Genomic DNA, 18849 nt, shown 5'->3' with positions numbered 1-18849 from the left:
AGTGATCTCAGTGAGTGAATATGTGTGCAAGGATCTGGTGCCACTAGAAAAAAGAGTGATATTAATAACAATGAGAATAAGAAGGACCAGCACTCGATGTGATGACAGTTTCTGTTTGCCAGCCAAGTAAATGTGTCAGAAGGTCACCAAGGAGTATGTATGGCAACCAAGAGAAGAGAATGGCTCTGCTGGATCAGTGTTCCTTGTTGGGTAGAACCCCAGGCAGTGAACTGGGATGTGACCTGGTTAGGACTAAGCTACTAACTGAAATTGATAGTATTTATCAGCAAAAATCAGTGAGAAGCAGAAGGAAAAAACTGGTGGAAAGCAGAAAAAACAAGGACCAAGAAAATTTGTCTGATATCTTTCCAATTAAAAAACTCAGACTATTCAGTACACATAAAAGTGTGGTAAGCCTGATCTCTGGAGAAAGGAAAGTTACTTGTCATTTCTGATAGGAATATTCTTACTCTGCAATGTCTTTTTTTTTTTCTTTAAATTTACTTTTTTAAAGAAGTAGGGTTTATCAGGAATCTTACAAACCAACACCAGACTTGCCATTGGGCTAGCCATAAATTTTCTTAAGTGACATTTCTTGTAGGTTTTAAAAACTAAAAATAAATGAAATATCACCAAGTCTTTTAAGTCTTTGATGGAAGTCCAGCAGCTTAAATATTGTTGAAATCCAGTCTGTGGTGTGGGTTAACTGAATTCCCAGTGTAGCAGCACTGTTCAGGCAACTGTCTTAGATAATAAATGGCAATATGCTCTATGACTCACTTGAGGGGTCATTATTTTTGGCTGGCCTGAAAGACGGTGTTGTTTGCTGGGCTGCAGTGAGGAAAGTATCATCCTGTTCTGTGTGTGTGATCAAAGTGGTATAGTGGAAGAGTAAGGGCAAGTTTCCTCAAGAGACTACTTGGGATGCAGGCTGGGGAAAGGAGATGGATTCCCCTCCCTGTTTTCCCAAAGCTGTTTCTTTGGCCTGTGACCCACAGTATTAAAAGCTGCTGTGGAAGTGCTATATGTTCCTTTCTCTTCACCACCCTCCATTTTGTACTGCAACGTGCAAGCCTAAGGTGTAGTACTGCATATATTACTTCAGGATCCAAAGGGCTATGGAATTGCATTATTGAGGGCATTAATAATCTCCAGCACACACTGTAATTTGCTTTCTATTAATGAACATGCATGTAAATAATGTAGCAAAGAACTGCACATAGAATGTTTAAAATCTGCAGTTTGTGCCTGGGTGTTCTTTTTTTTTTCCCACGGATCTGCTGTATCTTTTATAATTCAAAGCTTTGCCTCTGAAGTACTTCTTGCTGCTGAGGTGTCTTCTCTAGCATGACCCCATGCTCTGATCCTTAGTTTGCTCAGAGCCAACCTCAGACCAGCTGCCTTGAGAGCACTGCCTGCTCCTCTCAAACCCTCGTTTTAGTTTCCATGTTCCTACGTTTTGTCAGGTGCCAGCTGGCACTGCAGCTGTGCTGGTGGCACTCAGAGGAGCCCGGGGTCACCGTGAGCTCAGCTGGGCACTGGCTGCTGCAGGGGTGGCACCAGCAGCCACAGGGAAGCTGGGAAGTGTTTGTCACGTTGCTCTTGAGGTGATTCCACTGCATACTCATGGAGCAACACGAAGAGTCTTCTAGTTCTTTTGTATCTCTGCCAAGCAGAATGTTACTACAGAGCATCCTCATTCAGCTGGAGTAAAGGGAAATAAAGGCTGAAAATGTTTGCAGGATCACAGAACTGTTGACTCTTTAAAACCCCTAGAAAAGTAAATGATTGAACAAGTCTACAGCTTGGGTTCAGCTGTGGATGTGCAGCTCAAGTTGTAATTTTCTATTCTGAGATAAACTCTGGTTATTGTTTAATGAAATAGAAAGTCAAGGCTTTAAATTGCAAGCAATTCAGATGTTTTTCTTCCACAAGATTGTGTAGCATTTTTTGTTTTGTCTTCTGTCTTCTTGTGTGAACATCTAAAAGTTTACTGTGCTAAGTCCAAGTGGCAGAGAACATGGTTTGTTCTGGCACAAAGAGAACAGCCAGGCAGTGTTTCTCCAGGTTCAAAAAGCATGAAAGGAGGGGAGAAGTAAGTCACACTGATGAGTTTGAAATAATTTCTGACTGATGCTTGCAGTGCTGTTTGCATCCATGCTTTCAATGACTGTGTAATATATTACAATGATGATTCTAAAGACCCAACAAATTCTGTTCCTCTTAGAACACAGAAACTCCCCTAGAATTTTCCTTGTTATCTGGTTTTGGATCCTGTTTTGTTGGCAGCATGTTACAAGCTATAGCTGGCACCCGCATGATGCAGTGCTAGGCTTTGTGCAAAAATACACTAGAGTGTATGTGGGCAGGGCCGTAGCCTCTGCAGTTGCTCTATTTGTAGCATGGCTCCTTCATCTTTTCCATGTTTCTGTATGTGATATTTGGGCAGATTTTAACAAACCTGGCTTAGGATCTGAAATAACAACCATCATCATATCAAAGCACTTAGTGTATTATGAAAGAAACATGCTTATACAGCAGGAGTATTTATAGCTAGCCCATTTGACTGATGCAAGGAAAAGGTATTCTGAAAGTATTTGAAATATCTACAGATTTTTATACCATTTCAAAGTGCTTAGAAATCTCACCATGAAAGCCTATATTGATAAAAACAGTTTCCCCCTCAGTTTCTGGGAACACTTGTGACTTGAAGGCCATGATGATCAGGTGTTTTTCACACTGTGTTGCTGTCGGACTGTGAAGAACAGGTATGGTATGTTCACCAGGATCTGGTGCAGAGGGTATATCCTTAGCAATGACATGATGTTTTTTAAGGAAGACAAATCGAGTGTTTCAGCAGATAAGTCGTGTGCAGCCCATGCAATGTCATGAACCTCATCTTCTGCTAAATTGGAAAAAACTGTTTTAAGAAGTAACCTGACAAATCGAGTGTTTCAGCAGATAAGTCGTGTGCAGCCCATGCAATGTCATGAACCTCATCTTCTGCTAAATTGGAAAAAACTGTTTTAAGAAGTAACCTGGGTTTTCTCATACCTAAGCACTTGAAATATCAGGGAAAATGAAAGTGGATTTTATTCCTTCGAAGTGCAAAACAGCCATTGGAAATGTTTTTAGACAGGCAAACTATAGATTCAAACATATGTGTAACAAATTTATCACAAGCAAGACACATTTATTTCCTCACTCATTTGCTTCAGAGATGCTTTTAACTAGCTTGTTTTCTGAGATCATAAGTTGCAGACATTGAAAAGGAGAAAGCAGAAGACTAATAGCAGTGATGGCAGAAACACCACTTATCTGCTTATTAAATGAAAACTGTTTTGCTTCCAAGTTCTTAAGTACTACACTTATTTAATCTGGTTTGCTCAACCTCTCTTTTTAAGTCATTTGTTCTGCTCAAAATTGCAAAGAAATTTTTTGTCAGAACACTTTGTTGGTTTAGATAATAACATTTCTTTTTGTTGCTTTTGTTCAGCACATAAAATAAAACATTTTCATATTGAGGGTTGGCCCTCATTAATTGGAGTTTCAGGGAGCAGAAAATGGGAATGCTAACAGAGTATCTTCAAATAAATCATGATTAATTGCACACAGAAATACTCTGACTTAATTTGTGTATGCTTAACAAGCCTTTACTACTACAGTTTCTGCTGTTCAAGAATAAAACTGAGAGTATGTAGCGTAAGTATCTGTTTGAATATACCCCTGGTCCTGCTTTCACTGCTAGAAAGCACAAGCTCTGGTTCTGCTGCAATCTGTTGTTTGCAGCTATAAAGAGCTGTTGATGAGAGCAGACTAGATCCCAAACTGGGCATCCTCTGTGTACAACATGGATACAGATCTTCTCCAGAATCAGTGAGCATCCATATTTTTTGTCAAAGGATTCTGCTTTGTTCACCTTTGTTTCCCTGCTGAGTGCCACTTCCCCTGCTTTCTCTTTAAAAAACAGCCTTTTCCAATTCCCTACCTGTTGCACAAAGATTTTCACAACATTATTTGGCCATATGTAAGTTTCTCATTGCCATTAGAGCAGCCTGCATGATACATCCTTCTATGCTGTTGAAACTGGTTGGAATACTTCTGTCTGTGCCCTGCCACACTTGGGACTTTAGAGGCCCGGCCTTTTTGCAAGGCAAATTTCTTTCCTGCTCACTGCTGCCAGCGTGCAATTCTGGTTTGCCCAGGGTCCTTCTTTCAAAAGTCACTCTTGCCATGTTGGCAGGTGGAAGGTGCCCATTTGATAGGGAGGGAGAGGATAAAGGGTCAAAGGAGTAATTTTCATGCTTTAAGCTACTATCACTGAAGTGATGCAACACTCTTGCTGTATCAACCTTCAGTTCAGCTGCTACACCACTTTACTGTTCATCAGCTTCATCAGTGTGTTCAGCATTTGGTGAAGGTCATCCAGGGAAAGGAGTCTGCAATTTGTAAGATGCACTTACGTGGAAGTGGTGGCCAGAGAAGCCCAGCTCAGCCTCAATAGAAAATGCAACCACAGAGAACAGCTCCCCTGGCCCTGATTTGTAGCATTTTTCTTTAACCAAAGTTAAGTCGGAATGCACAACTGCCTTCTACTGCTTTGTCGTACTTCACAACTGAGGAAGGAGAAAAGCTTTGTAACAGCTTGATGTAGTCAAGATCCAAGAAGATCCAAATTCTCTGTAGTTGTGTTGTTGCTGCCAACTTTCAGTCTCATTTGGGGGCATTATGCTTGATCAGTCTGTGCTTCTTCTGTGGGGTTTAAATCCCTTCTGCTTTTGTGTGGAAAAGTTTTTTGTGGGAGTCAGCTGGGTTTTGTTTTCCATGCTCCATTCTGAGCAGCACAGCCTGAAGATCTCCTAGTTTTATGCTGATAAAGGTGCCTTCTTTCTGAAATCATGTAATATAGTGAGGTTCTGTGAGTCCAATACTTAGCTGGATGAGATAGGGTGTCAAACCATCTGTTCTGAGGGTTTTGGGTTTTTTTTTCTGATTCCAATTAGTTTTTATAAATTTGATCTGTGGCTTTGATGATATTTTTCAAGTTTTTCCTTCTAAAGGAAGTAAAGGCAAAGGCAATGCTTTGATCTGTTACCAGTTCCATAGATTCCTACAAAGGTTTTTTGAGTTTTTGGTATTAGGGAAAAAACAAATCTTAGGGCCTGTTTTTAAAAACAGATTATCAACTGAGGCAAGGAGCAGTAGGATGACTGCTAGTGATGGGAAGATAAATAGGAAAGCTGAGTGGGAAGGAGCTACATGTTGAGGGTTGGGTTGGGAAGATAGTGTAGATGGGAGCTGGAGCATCAGTGAAGTGTGTACAAGGTAACTGAAAATGTCAGATAGGAAAGAGTGAGAGAGGACAGAGTGGAAAGGAAGTGCATTGGAAGATGCTGGCACCGGATTTGAGAAGCAGTAGTCTCTGTTGTTGTACACAATACTTCAGCAGTGTAAAAGATTGGAGTTTATTCTTGTTGATGTGCTAATAAGAGCTCAGGTGTTTATATCTTTCCTCTCTGGAAACTGAGTAGTTGCACAGTGAAGAGATCTGCCACAGCAGACATAAACCAGTTGCTGGTTGTTGGAAAGGTCTCACCTTCTGTCCCTCTTGTGAAGTCAAGGGACTTGTAAAGCAGTGTGAGCATTCAGAGTTGTATGGAATTCCTGTTCTAACCCTTGTCCTATGCTATTCTTTCGAGTTTTCTTAAGCTTAACTAGCTAATGCTCCAGTTGCAAAATATAAATGCTATCATCCATGTTGCTAGGAAAAATGATGGCATTTTCAAGTGTATTTAAGGGTATCCAGTGGTGAGGGGCTTCAGGATAAAGGTTTAACTCGCAGTTTATTCCCCCTCAGTTGTGCTCATGCGGATTGCCTTTCAGTAACACAGAAGAAATAATGATCAGTTCTTTCACTCTTTCCTGCATTATTTCTTAAGTTAACAAATTGGCTATCTAGAATCACATTTTGAGAGAAAAATATTATTTTTATTGGAATTTTTTTGTGATATCTGTGACTAAGGTATCTAACTAGTTATTTAAAAAATAGGTTTCTCATAACCATATTGTACTTCTTTTTGTGCCATACATGCATCTCTTCCCAACCTTTATCATCTAGCAATTTTTTTATGCATTTAAGCTTAATTTAATATTAGTTGCAGGCTTTTACACAGTTATTCTAATCTTACCTCTTTTCAAAAGAAGGGCAAATTACAGAAACAACTCTTGTAAGATACAAACTCCTAGATGATGATACCAATTTGCTTTTCATAGTTAGGCACAATAAATTACTTTTCATTGCAGGTGAAATGAGCTGCACTGACATGTTTCTTCTTCCACAGAACACAGTTGGGTTCTGGGACAGGGATGAAGTGCTAGCAGTCATGAAAGTGAAGCAGCATTTAAGTTTTTATTTAACTTCATATTTATCTGTTTGAAAAGCTGTATGGAAAGCTGTACGGACAAGTTATTTTCCTATTGTCTTTTAATTTCCTGTTATCTGTGAGGAATTTGCAGTTTGTGATGAACCCAGAATCCTACAGGCATTGCTTTTTAAAAAATTCCCTATGTGAAAAAAAGAATGTGTCTGCGTAGGAAACAAGGAAAAGAAATCTCTTGACTCAACTACATTTTTGATAAAGCAGATTATATTTTTTATGGCCTGATTCAGTATTAGATTATTGCAGTCTCATGCCTCCCTAATTTCATCCATCAGTGGACTTATTTCAGCATAAACCTGGTACAAGGGATGGCAGAATTAGCCTCTGTGTGTAATTATTCTTTAGTCTGCAAGGGTAAAGAATTACCTTCTGGAGGCCAGCAGTACTGCCCTATTAAATCTGCTGCAAATGTGATCTGAGGCTTTGAACACTGAACTTTAAGTACTTCAAACAAAACTTTGTAAGGTTTTTTTTTTTTTAACTGCAAATACACCAAGGATTTGTTACAAGAGAAAGGGTCTAATGCCCTTAGCCTGTAATGAACCCCACAGAGAAAAATCTTGCCTCTCTATTTACTCCAAATGCCTGCCTCTTGGCAAGAGATATGTAAGAGTAAGCCCTACCAGAAAAACACAGTTATTAAGTACCTTGCCCTAACCTGAAATAAAAACTTCTTTAAGGTGAGTTCATTGTGCTATCTTCTCTGATGTCATGCTTTTACTTGTGTTAAAGACAATCACACTGTATCTCTGTATTTATAGGGAGAAGACAGAGTGATAGGCACTAAATATCCACTGTGTGTATCCAACAGTAGAAGACAGAGGAGGTTGGCTGTCCTTCAGGCAACCTACAGCCTGCAAAAGTGTTTTAAAAGCCAGCATTTTAAATGGCAAAGTCAGGTTTTGCCCTTAGAGATGCTACAGGATGTGTAGCTGCAGTGTATATATTTACAAGATTCAGCATTTAATATATGTTTTAGAAACCTCATATTTTTTTTTCCTGCTGGTGCTAGTCTTGTCTGTGTTTCACAGCTATAAGTAAGGTCAGAGCTATCAAATCTGGTTAGTCCCAGCCTGATTTTCAGAGCAGGCAAGTCTCCTGCAACCCTCTACTTCATTTTAATGGGCCTCTGGGTGCACATAGCACTACTGTGAAAGAGGCCAGCTATTTAGGTCCAAAAATATGGATTGGTACCTAATTTAGTGTATCCAGGGGTGAAAATGTTGGCTTAGTATTCTCTCTCCCTGGGACTCCTATTCCGTGTATTGCTTCTTGTAGTTGAGATGGGAGCTGTCATTCACTGTATGCCACTACAGAAGCCAAGTAGGTCAGTGCCTCCAGGTACTGCTGTATTTTATACATCCACCCCCACAGGTGAGTTACCACCCTCTGTTGAACCTTACTGTAGGTACTCTGCTGAAACATTTTTAGTGGGGCTCTGCTCAGGTTACCCTGGTCCTGAGGGCTGCTTGAGCCCTGCTTGAGCAAAAGTGAGCAAAGCAAGCTCCTCCTCTTCAACAGGTTTCTGAAAGGAAGATCGAGGGAGTTGCCCCTTCTTGGAGACTTGAGCCAGAAGAGGCACAGTGGCAAAAGCAGCCAGGAGACAAACTGTGACTCCAAACTGCATATAATTCTGTACCCTAAGCTCATTTGTTGTTTGGCTTTCCTCTCTTCACTCTTAACTGGATCATCTTTATCCACTTCCTGCAGACCTTTCTTCGTACTGCTTTCATTTAGCTGATCTTTTCCCACAGAATGCAGAACCCTACATTTCACTGCCAAACCAGCTGCAGGGGAGCAGGACTCAAGTGCACACATCTTCCACTAAGACACAGGAGCTTGCTACTTGCTTGCTCCAGGTCTGTTTCAAGGCAAGAGGGAACTAAAATAGCTTTAAACGCTTATTGCTGTTGAAGATGAACATGTGACTACCTCAAACTGCATCACCACTAAAGGCTTAAAAATAACGTGGTCTCCTGCCATCTGCTTACACATCTTTCCTCCACCCTCTGTTGCTCTTGTCACTTCAGGCTGCTGTAAGCTCTTCAAAGCAAAGATGGTCTTCTCTGCCCTTGCAAAAGGCAAGACACTGTGGCACCTTCCCTACCTCATCTTTGCTTAGCTCTCATCTTGAACTGTACTACAAATAAGAGAGTTGACAGTTTTATAATTTAATCTTAATGAGGATGTGGATTGAAGCAAACAGGACTTTCATTTTGTGGTATCTGCCCAGTTGTAACTCATCTCTAACATGAATTTGTTGGTCACACTAAGATCTCAGATATTGATCAATGATGTAATTGCCATCCTATAGTAGGACAGATGATGTAATTCTTACCCAGTTACTGAAGACAGTGACCTTGAGACAAATCAGATAGTTGAGTAGCATGGATGGTTTACTGATTATAAAATGCCCTTGTTTTAAAACTGAACTGTAATCTGTTAATTATTGGGGAGGAACAACTACAACAAAATGCCAGCATGTCACAAAAGATATAGCATATCTTGACTTTTACCAGCAGTTTCACATTTTTGTTTTGACAGGTGACTTTTGATGGTTTTGTTGCTTTTTTTGCTTTGACCATCATTTCAATTTACATTAGGATGGCATAAAACCTGACTTCTGTGAGCCTAAGGAAAACATTTGGTTTGTTAACCAGTCACACATTTTAAAAAAAAAGTAAAGGTATATGTGACAGGACAAATTCTGGTAGATGGGAGAAGAATATATGGCAAAGTTTTGCCAGTGGGAAAGCCTTGTTCCTCCCTCGTTCCAAGTAGACATGGCTTAAATTTACATTTGAGTAAGAGGTAGCATCACTCTTCATTTGAATACTTAATAAAAGAGAAAAGTGACAAGCATTGACCACCAGCTTTTGCATCTAGATAAACAGTAAGCAAAACTCAAGAAAGTCATGGAGATAAAAGAAATAAAACCATTTGCTATGGTTGTTAATAATGTGATAAGGGAAAAGACATATTTTTCTTTGAGTGGAAAGAGGTTCTGGGAGACCCCAGTACAAGCATAAGAAACATTCAGTTATGAGAAGCATGGATCCTAAGAAGAAACAACACATTTGAAAAGACAAATGGTTGAAGAGCTATTTTTGGTTCTACTGTTGGTATTTTCTTCTTAACAACTAATGTTCTTCTGGCCTAACATTTGCTGGTTTGTGTCAGAATTTTCTTTTTATTCTTTTGTTCCTCTCTTCTTAGTCAACTGGCGCATTTGCAAGATAAGTATTAAACTGAAGAACTTAGCAGACAACTTCTCAAGCAGATCATTACTAAAAGTAGTGGAAGAAATTAATAATTTGCATGGATTTGTGACCTAATAAAGAAGACTACAAAGGAGTGATCTGTCTAATTAATTACTGCAATGAATTGATCTTAGGAAATCATAGAGTCATAGCTCAGTCAGAATCTGTATTTCCCTTTCTCTCTGAGCCAGACTTTTCTCTGGTAGCTTGTGTTTGAAACTAATGAATATTGCAGGCAAGAATTTATTTTTCTGAGTTCTATGAGCATGTACTTTCTATTGCTAAGATACACTTCCCTGTTTTATGGACTTTCCAGGTCTTCTGTTTTCCCACACAATTAGCTTAATATAATATTGTCGAATGTTCAGGGGATTCCTAATGTGTAAGATCTTACAGTCTGCTAAAAGCAGTTAAGATGTCTGGTTCTTTATGTTCAAAGGACCTTGTACTTGAAAATCCTTCATGCTGTGTCTTAGTGAGAATTTCAAGTTTCAGAGGAATGAAATAAGAACTCTGATGGATGTGGTCCCTTCAGTGGTATTTCTTTTCTAAATGGGCAATAAATCTAGATGTGGATAGTTGAAATTGTGAGAAAGTCATGAAAAGGAGGAAATTGCTTTAATTCTGTAATGTCAAAGGAACCAGAAAACCTCTGTTTTCACTCTCTGCCTCAGGGATTAAGCATGGGTCTTCATTTTTTAGCAAGCTTCTGTAGAGGGGTGCAGCCACTTCAAAAATTAAGTTTCTTTGGCAGGAAGAGGTTCCAGTTGTGTGGGGAACCCTTCTTTACTGATCCTTAAAATCTGCTCTCCTCTATGGTTTCATTACCACGGCTTTGCATGAGCTGGGCAGCTGCCCTCCCTCATGTTTAGAATAACAGAATCGTTAGTGTTGGAAAGGACCTTTAAAATCATTGAGTCCAACTGTTAACCTAACCTAGTCCACCACCAAACCACGTTCTTAAGTGCCCCATCTGTGTGTTTTTTAAATACCTCTGGGAATGGTGATTCAACCACTTCCTTAGGCAGACTGCTCCCATGCTTGATAACTCTTTCCATGAAGAAATTTTTCCTAATATCCAACCTAGACCTCCCCTGGCACAGCTTGATGCCTTTTCCTTGTTCTGTCACTTGTTACTGGGGAGAAGAGGTCAGCCCCCACCTGGCTACACCCTCCTTTCAGGCAGTCGTAGAGAGAGATAAAGTCCCCACTGAGCCTCCTTTTCTCCAGGCTAAACAACTCTAGCTTCCTTACCCTCATCAGACCTGTGCTGCAGACCCTTCCCCAGCTCTGTTCCCCTTCTCTGGACCTGCTCCAGCACCTCAGTGTCTTCCTTGTGGTAAGAGGCCAAAACTGAACAGGGTTTGAGGCGTGACCTCACCAGTGCTGAGTACAGGGGGACAATCATTGCCCTGGTCCTGCTGGCCACACTATTGCTGATACAGGCCAGGATGCCATTGGATTTATTGGCCACCAGGGCACACCTGGGCACACACTGGCCCATGTTCAGCCAGCTGCTGGCCAGCAGCCCCGAGTCCTTTTCCACTGGGCAGCTTTCCAGCCACTCTATCCCATGCCTGTAACATTGCATGGGGTTGTTGTGACCCGAGTGCAGGATCTGGTACTTTACTTGTTGAACCTTATAAAACTGCCTCAGCCCACTGATTCAGCCTGTCCAGATACCTCTGCAGAGCCTTTATACCCTCCAGCAGATTAATACTCCCACCCAGCTTGGTATCATCTGCAAACTGACTGAGGGTGCATTCAACCCCCTTGTCCAGATCACAGACAGAGACATTAAACAGAACTGGCCCCAACAAATGAACCATTATCATCCTTGTTGTTTGGTTCCACTTGGATAACCCCATTCCAGTTATGCCAGGGCACCTGGGAAGGTGGAACAGTCACATTAGGGAACGTGTGTGCTGTGCTGGACAGGAACTTGCCACCACTGCCCCCTGTCCCTAATGTGACTGTGTTCAACCAGGTGGAGAGAGGCCAGGGAATCTTCTGTATCATGCAGCCTGTCTGCCTGCTGGGCCTGTCCCAGGGGAGGTAGGTAAGGTGCAGTTTCAATATTCTATTTCTCTCTTTCGCTGATGTTCCTCAACCTACTCTTCCTTGAGCTCTCTCACTAAGCGGAGGAGTTCCTCTACCTGGGCACAACTCCTACAGCTGTTCTCACTGCTACTGGCATAATATTGCAGATAAGGTACAGAAAGGCTGAAGGACAGGGATCATAAGGGATCAGTGATGCTGAGGGTTGATTTTATAAATTTGCCAAATCATTTTTATCCTGCAGGTCACTCTTCTGCTTGAATCCTTTTCCCCATTTTAAAAATTTTGCTCCTTCATTCTTTTGTCATTCATTTGCTCTCTCTGCTCTCATTTGTTCAGTGTGGTCACAGCTCACTTACCTCAGCTAACTGGCATCCTTGACTTGGAGCCTTTATCCATTCAGAGATAGTGGCACATCACTGAACACCTTCTCCCTCTATTGTACTGCTTCAGAGAGTGAAATTTGCCCTGGGGCTCTGGAGCAGACTTCAGTCTGTGTATCAGCTCCTAAAGTCCAACTGTTTAACCCGCATTTTGCTTCTGCACTTAGATGAACTGTTCTGTTGTTTAAAAATAAAATGAAGTGACAGTGCTTGTCCATGAAGCTTTCACTTCATGCAAATTCCTTATTTTCTCATTTCTCTGTCAGCTACTCCCTTGCCCTTCAAGTTTAGATAGCAGTTGTCAGGAGATTTAGAGCTTCAGATGATTCTTCACATTAACTATTTTTCTCTCTTTTTCTCTCTATTTGCTGACTAGGGTGTCAAAAAGCCCCCAGTCCTCTAGCAAAGTCATGGGTAATAAATCAAGCCATTTGTCCTAGATCTCTCTCCTCTCTACAGCTTTTAAAAGCTGTTTCACAGCATGCAAGTGGAAGTTAAACCCTGGGCTGTTTTTCCTGCACAGGGAGTTTATACGTGGCTCTTCTCACCTGTGTTTGATGTAGAGACAAGACTTCTTGTTTAAGGTTGCTCCAGGTTATCTTGGAGAGGGGAAGAGCCCAACCTCTACTTATTGCATCCAGTGTGATCTCAAGCTCAAGGATACTTTTTCCAGATGCTCACTCACTCTTGCTCCAGCAAACTTCCCTTTTCTTCAGAGCCCTTTGCTCCCCTGCCCTGTGAGTGTTTTAGACATGCTGGGTAGGTTGTCCCTTGAAATGTCCTGTTCCAAACTTACTGGTATTTTAGGGTATCTATTGTGGCAAGTCCGTAACAATCTGAACCTTAAATAATTGTGTTTCTTTTGGTACAGGGAGGCACTTTCTCATCTGATGTAAGCTGCTATAGCCCTTCAACCTAGAAAAAAACTCATGTAGGTTTGTACCAAAGCACTATCTGGTGAATGATGGTGATGGAAATCTTCCTCACACCCCTTGCTAGACCATGTTGGAGTTGGGGAACTGGGTCTCTGAAGTCAAAGCATGTATCCTCTGCTTCCTAACATTCTTCTTCACAAAACTGTGAAGAGATCTGGACACAGTCCAGTTAATCCTGGTTTATTTTCTTGCCCTGAATTTCTTCACTAGTGAGTGAATTTTTTTCCACATCTGTTCACTGCTCTGCTAGCCAAAATGGAACATTATGAGGACTTGTTGCGTAGTCTAGAGAGTGATGAATTGTGAGAATGAGAGATCTGTATATCTGATTTTCCTGGAAGACTCAAAGGAAAATCGGGACGATTTTTAAAACATGGAGACTGAGTTGTTACTACTTACCTGCCTCAGCCTCTGACTTCAGTTCCTGACACTAAGGGATGTGGGTGTTTTTAGATAGGGTATCCAAAATTCATGTGAAACAAAATTAACTCCCGTATGCCCCATGAAATAAATATCAGGCTGTACACACCTCTGTCTTGTCTTGTGATCTGAGCAACTACACGTTTTCAGAAAATAAGTACAGTAATTTCACGATTATAAGCTGCACTTCCAGGTGTTGGCAACTTTTTGTTCTTTGTCCATATATAAGCCTGATTATAAGCTGCACGTTACAATACAGAGTGTGGTAACAGGTATCTATTCTATCACCATCTGTTGAGGGTGGGGGCAGTGATCCTTATCTCAACAGCAGATACTCTGCTAATGGGCCATCCATTGAAACCAGGCAGGGCATTGTTCTTCATCTTTTCACAACCCATCCTTCCTCCAGCCAGTCATTTTCTGCTAATGGCCCATTGAGTCCCACTGTGGGACTGATAAAATTACTGCATCCCATTGGAAGTTGCTCCAGCCAGGGAGAAGAGCTCAACATTTCTTACCAAGATAAAAACAGAGGTTTTGGGACACTAAGGTAGCCCCTTTCTCCACTGGACTCCAGAGGAAAATCAGATTTCTCCACATCACCACTGGACTTCCAGAGGGAAACTGCACCTTCTGCAGGAGCACTGCTCCAACTGAATCACATCTGTCACTGCAGGAGGATGCAGCCACCATTTAATGGGACTGCTACCAACACCCTGCCTGACAGGGTGTCAGGTTGTACTCTGACTTTGTCAGGGTTTGGAGTTTGTTTCTCTGTACTACTGTATTTCTATTTTAATTTCCCTAGCAAAGAACTGTTATTCCTAATTCCCATATCTTTGCCTGAAAGCCCCTTGATTTCAAAATTATAATAATTTGGAGGGAGGGGGTTTACATTCTCCATTTCAAAGAGAAGCTCCTGCCTTTCTTAGCAGACCTGTCCTCAAAACTAAAACAGCAACTTCTCGTTCTTTGTCCATATATAAGCCGCACCTGATTATAAACTGCACTTTGGGTTCGGATCAAAATTTTAGTCAAAATGGTGTGGCTTATAATCGTGAAATTACCGTATATATTTAGATGTGGTATGCTTCTTGCAGCAGTTCTGCTTGAAAGTGAGAGAATTTGGCTGAACTCTTTGCTCAGCCTGGCACTCACACCAGGTTGCAGCTACATTCTCTTGTACTGTGTTACTCTCTCTAGTCAAGATACATTCACCAGATGGAGGAAAGGAGCTCTCCAGCCAGAGCACTCACCATGAGGATAGTAGAACACTCTTTGGCTTAGTTTCATTTCATCTTCACTTGGAGGAAGAGTTCAGTTTTCCTCGCTGCTTCTTTGGTCTTGCCTGGCTCTAGGATTGCCATGAAAGCGTCGTACTGATACATGCATTTTGATTTTTCCCCATATGTATATACTTGTTCATAGGAAAAAAAAAACTTGGTCCACATAAGAGAGCTATGTAACTGATGAATGCAGAAGACAAGACAATGTTTGCAGAGCTTTTTTTTTTTTTTTATTCAGATAGATGAGAACCCAGAAGTCCAATTTAATAGAGAAGTCAGCAACTTGGAGCTCTATCTATATGGGATAAGAAAACCACAGAGGCTTTCTTTGTGCTACAGCCGTCATCATGCTTATGCAGATATGGCAGTAATGTTCCAGACTCTCCCAGTGTAGATGTAGTCTATTATAGGCAGTAAAAGTCACTGTTTCTGTATTTACTGCTGGAAATATGTGGGTTTTGTGATGTTTGAAGACACCTGAACAGGACAGTTTGTGTCATACAGTGTGGTGGGGTTAGACCCTGACTTTTATCTCAGGAGGTTTTCAGAAAGTCTCAGCAGAGTTTTTAAGTCCCTTTCAAGTCCTGTTCCCAGCTCCCTGGTTTCCAGTGGAAAGCCTGAGAGATCAGCCCATCTGTAGCTTTGCTCCACCCCTGCATTTGGAGGCTGCCTGCCTGCTGCTCTTTAAGACTTCTGTTTTTTAAATCACCTCTGCAAATGCATGCTAAGCCTCTCATTTTGGGGAGGAGAATAAGTAGGAAGCACCAAGGCCTGCAAGTCAAATTTGTCCTTGTAGGAGGGTCCCATCTAAGTGGGATAGATTTTGCAGGGTTTTTTTCCTTTCTCTGCTTGTACATCTTCCTTAAAATCTGAGAGGTTTAGGATCAGTGTTGAAAAGATGCTCTGCAAAGCCCAGATCTGGAATGTTCCATGGTAGAATCTTCCTGCCTGCTCTCTTTCAATCAAATTAGCAAGTTAGACCTTTTGCCTCTATTTCAAAAGAGTTACTCAAGGAGACAGTGACTTTACAACTTCTCTCTGTCAGGCCATAAAACTGGGTGGTAGTCATCTTAGAGGAAAAAACGTTTCATACCCAGTTGCTCTTTTCTTGTGAGGCTCAGCAGCCGTGGTGGTTCCCTTTGCAGAGGGTTCAGGAGTGTAGCTGGCACCCTAGAAAATGAAAAACACTTGAGTCATTTGGATAGTGGATCAGAATCCATCCTACCCAGCTGCTGGAGCAAAAACCACAAACTTTCACATTAGAGTCATCTGCTGAGAAGCTGCATGAAAGAACTAAATGTTTGGTTTAAAGAAATTTTATTTGCTTTCTTGTAGCCAAGTCACCTGGCTCTTAGATGGTGAAGGTTATGTATCAACAAGATTTTTTGTGCCATCTTTCTTTACCTGCTGAACTACAGTGATCATAGATTGACCTTGCTTTCAGGCGTAAGAACAGTTGTTTGATTCAAGTGTCAGTATCAATGTTTGTGTCTATAGAAACCAATCAACATTTCCTGTTAATTTTGTAAATAGGCTGTTACTGTGACACTTAGATTTCCTGTCTCTTGCATATTCACTGCACAAAAATTCACTGTACACAGTGTTGTCTTGCCTTCTGTGTTAGCTATCTATTGCCTCACTAATAGGCATCTTTATTACAGTCTGTAGTTCTCATGTTGAGATATGTCCAGACATCGCTGTAGCCTATAATCTTTCATTTGTGTTCTACATCATGGACTTGAGGGACCTTCTCAGTAATAGCTTTAGGAAATCGCAAGTAACATAAGAAAAGCAGGTTGAACTGCCTACAGTCAGCATTGCACAACATTCAGGATTCTTCCAGGATAACCTTTTAAAGTGACTTTTTTTTCCAAAAGCAGTGGCAGTTTAGTGTTGATTTTTCCTTCTTTTTACTTTTCAGCATGAATGATTCAGGTTCTCTTGAGAACAAGATACAAAACCCTGTATTTTTGTAAAACCTTTTAAAAAAATAGGTCAGCTGTTTCATTTGAGTACCTGTGTAACACCTTCATATTTGGGGGTAAATATTTGAAATTTGGCTGTAGAGTTGCCCCAATATTAGGGATTTGCCTTCTCATTTGCAGCAAAACTTGTCCATAATCAGTCAATATATAAAATCTGATATCGCTCATTTTGTACCCACACAGCAGGAGCTCATTAGGTAGCATTGAGTATGCTGCATTTTAGAGCTGAATAACTTGCTTTGATATTTCTACATCAATCTCCTGAGGAGTGTTGTGGTCCTAGGCATATAGGAGGCAAAAGAATAGAGATTGTCCTCCCATATTTTCAGCAAAGCTGTTGTTTGCCCAGATAGGGTGCAGCAGAAGGAAAGGATGGAGAGGGAACACAAGCTGTGGAGGATGTGCTCAGGAGTAGTTGTGAGGAACATGGCACTCTCTGAACCAGGGGGCAGTTAAGACCAAAAGCACCAAGTGTAGGGACAGCATTTTGGAGCTGGTGTGACTCTCAGGGGTGGATTGTGTGATGTGATTGGGATTAAGCTGAGAAACTGAGAGGAAGCTGATCCAGAGTCTTGAGTAGGGAAGCAGCAGAACTTAAGCCACAGAAAAAGGAAATCTCTGTTCTGTACATTGATATGGAGTTAGTGATTCCTGAGGCTGCATTTGGATGCTGCTCGTTCTGTCTGGTGTGAAGATACAGGAATATTTCACCCATGGTTGTTTTTTGTAGCCCAATTGCTTGATGCAGCCTCTTAGCCCTGCTGACTCTTAGCCCAGCAGACTGACTCATGCAATCCTGTCTCTCTGCATCAGTGCAAAACCCAAGTATGAAAGTGCACAGTTTAGCTTAAACCGCTGCTAAGTCTGTTCAAAGTGTCTAACTTCACACTTGAAGTGGATGAGGAGCATTCAAACAGTTTGTTCAAGCAGCTCAGTGGTGGAGAAGCAATCTCCATCAAGAGGATGCTGCAAGTGTGTTGCTGGCAGTAGCACCTCATGTGAATGCATTTCTTTCCACCTGCTCCCACACCTTAATCTGCCGTCCCTGTGCTGTCAGCATGAACCTGTGACAGCAAACTGGGTGTCTTAACTACAGCTTTGGTTCATGTGAGATCATTGATAGCTTGCAGTCATGTCTGTTCCTCCAATAGGTCTGTTTTCATTTAAAAGCTTCAGCCCTGGTAATGATTTTGACCAGTGTAGGTACCTCTTTTAGGTCTGTTTCTGTCAGCACAAGCTTCCCACGTGCTCACTGCACTACCCCTTGGAAAGGACCCTCTTTGGTGAGGGCTTCCCAGCTGGTTGCAGGCAAAACTGGGTTAGCATAAAAGAGCCTGAACAGTAGTTTGTAGCTGCTCCAGTTTATTTTCACCATAATGGATTACAAAACGCTTTTACACCAGACTGCTAGCACTTCTGAAGGGAGACAGTCAGCACAGGAAGAGGGGCAGCTGGTGCTGAGCACATGTGTGGGAGGAAAATCTCATCAAGCAGCATAGCTGGGTTTGGAAGGGACCTTTGTCCACAATCTCAGTCTTTCTGAGTCTCAGTTCTGTCTCTGTGATGGGGAAAAAACTCTCCTGGGGTGTTGTGAACATGTGCTAATTTTAGTAAATCAGGCAGTTAGGTAATATGGTGACAGCCAGAAAATAACCTAGAAGGAAATAGTTGTTCTGTCTTTAAAGCATAGCATTTAGGGCCATTTTTAATACTGAGAATGAAGCAAACTGAGGATGGCTTATTCAGTAATACCAAAAGCTATAGTAATAGTTTTACTATACCATGAATGGCACCATTTCCTGTGGAAAAAACCCCCCCACTCTGATCACAAAATTAAGAAAGATTAAATGTTACACAATTGGCCACATTTCTGGTATTTCCTTGCCTTTTAGCTCCTGGCTTAACATTTCTGACATGTCTGTATATGTTTGTATGTGTAATGAACTAATTGTGACCAAGCTCACAGTTGCTCATTCTTTTTGTCCTAAGATGTTAAGCACTTTAAAGAGTGCTTAGAAGACATTGAAGCATCTTACATTCTTGCCATTATGTGTCTTTAAGTACATTTCTGTCTCCAAAAGT

At 41.3% G+C, this 18849-nt stretch overlaps 1 protein-coding gene across 6 annotated transcripts in view; it reads left to right on the top strand.

Moving 5' to 3' along the window:
- The window catches only part of ATXN1 (ataxin 1), a 160404-nt gene that overhangs the window by 32232 nt on the left and 109323 nt on the right, over positions 1-18849 (top strand). For 2 of the 6 annotated variants that reach the window (XM_033071035.2, XM_033071026.2), the window contains exon 2: positions 7962-8050. The exons of the other annotated variants lie outside the window; for them this stretch is intronic. The gene's annotated coding sequence lies outside the window, so the exon portion shown is untranslated. The remainder of the gene's footprint in view (positions 1-7961; positions 8051-18849) is intronic. 6 annotated transcript variants of the gene reach the window in all.

The sequence above is a fragment of the Catharus ustulatus genome, chromosome 1 (genome assembly GCF_009819885.2).
Source record: "Catharus ustulatus isolate bCatUst1 chromosome 1, bCatUst1.pri.v2, whole genome shotgun sequence".
Lineage (NCBI taxonomy): Eukaryota > Metazoa > Chordata > Aves > Passeriformes > Turdidae > Catharus > Catharus ustulatus.
Note: the sequence above shows the minus strand (reverse complement) of the source record. Positions and strands in the feature narration are given on the sequence as shown.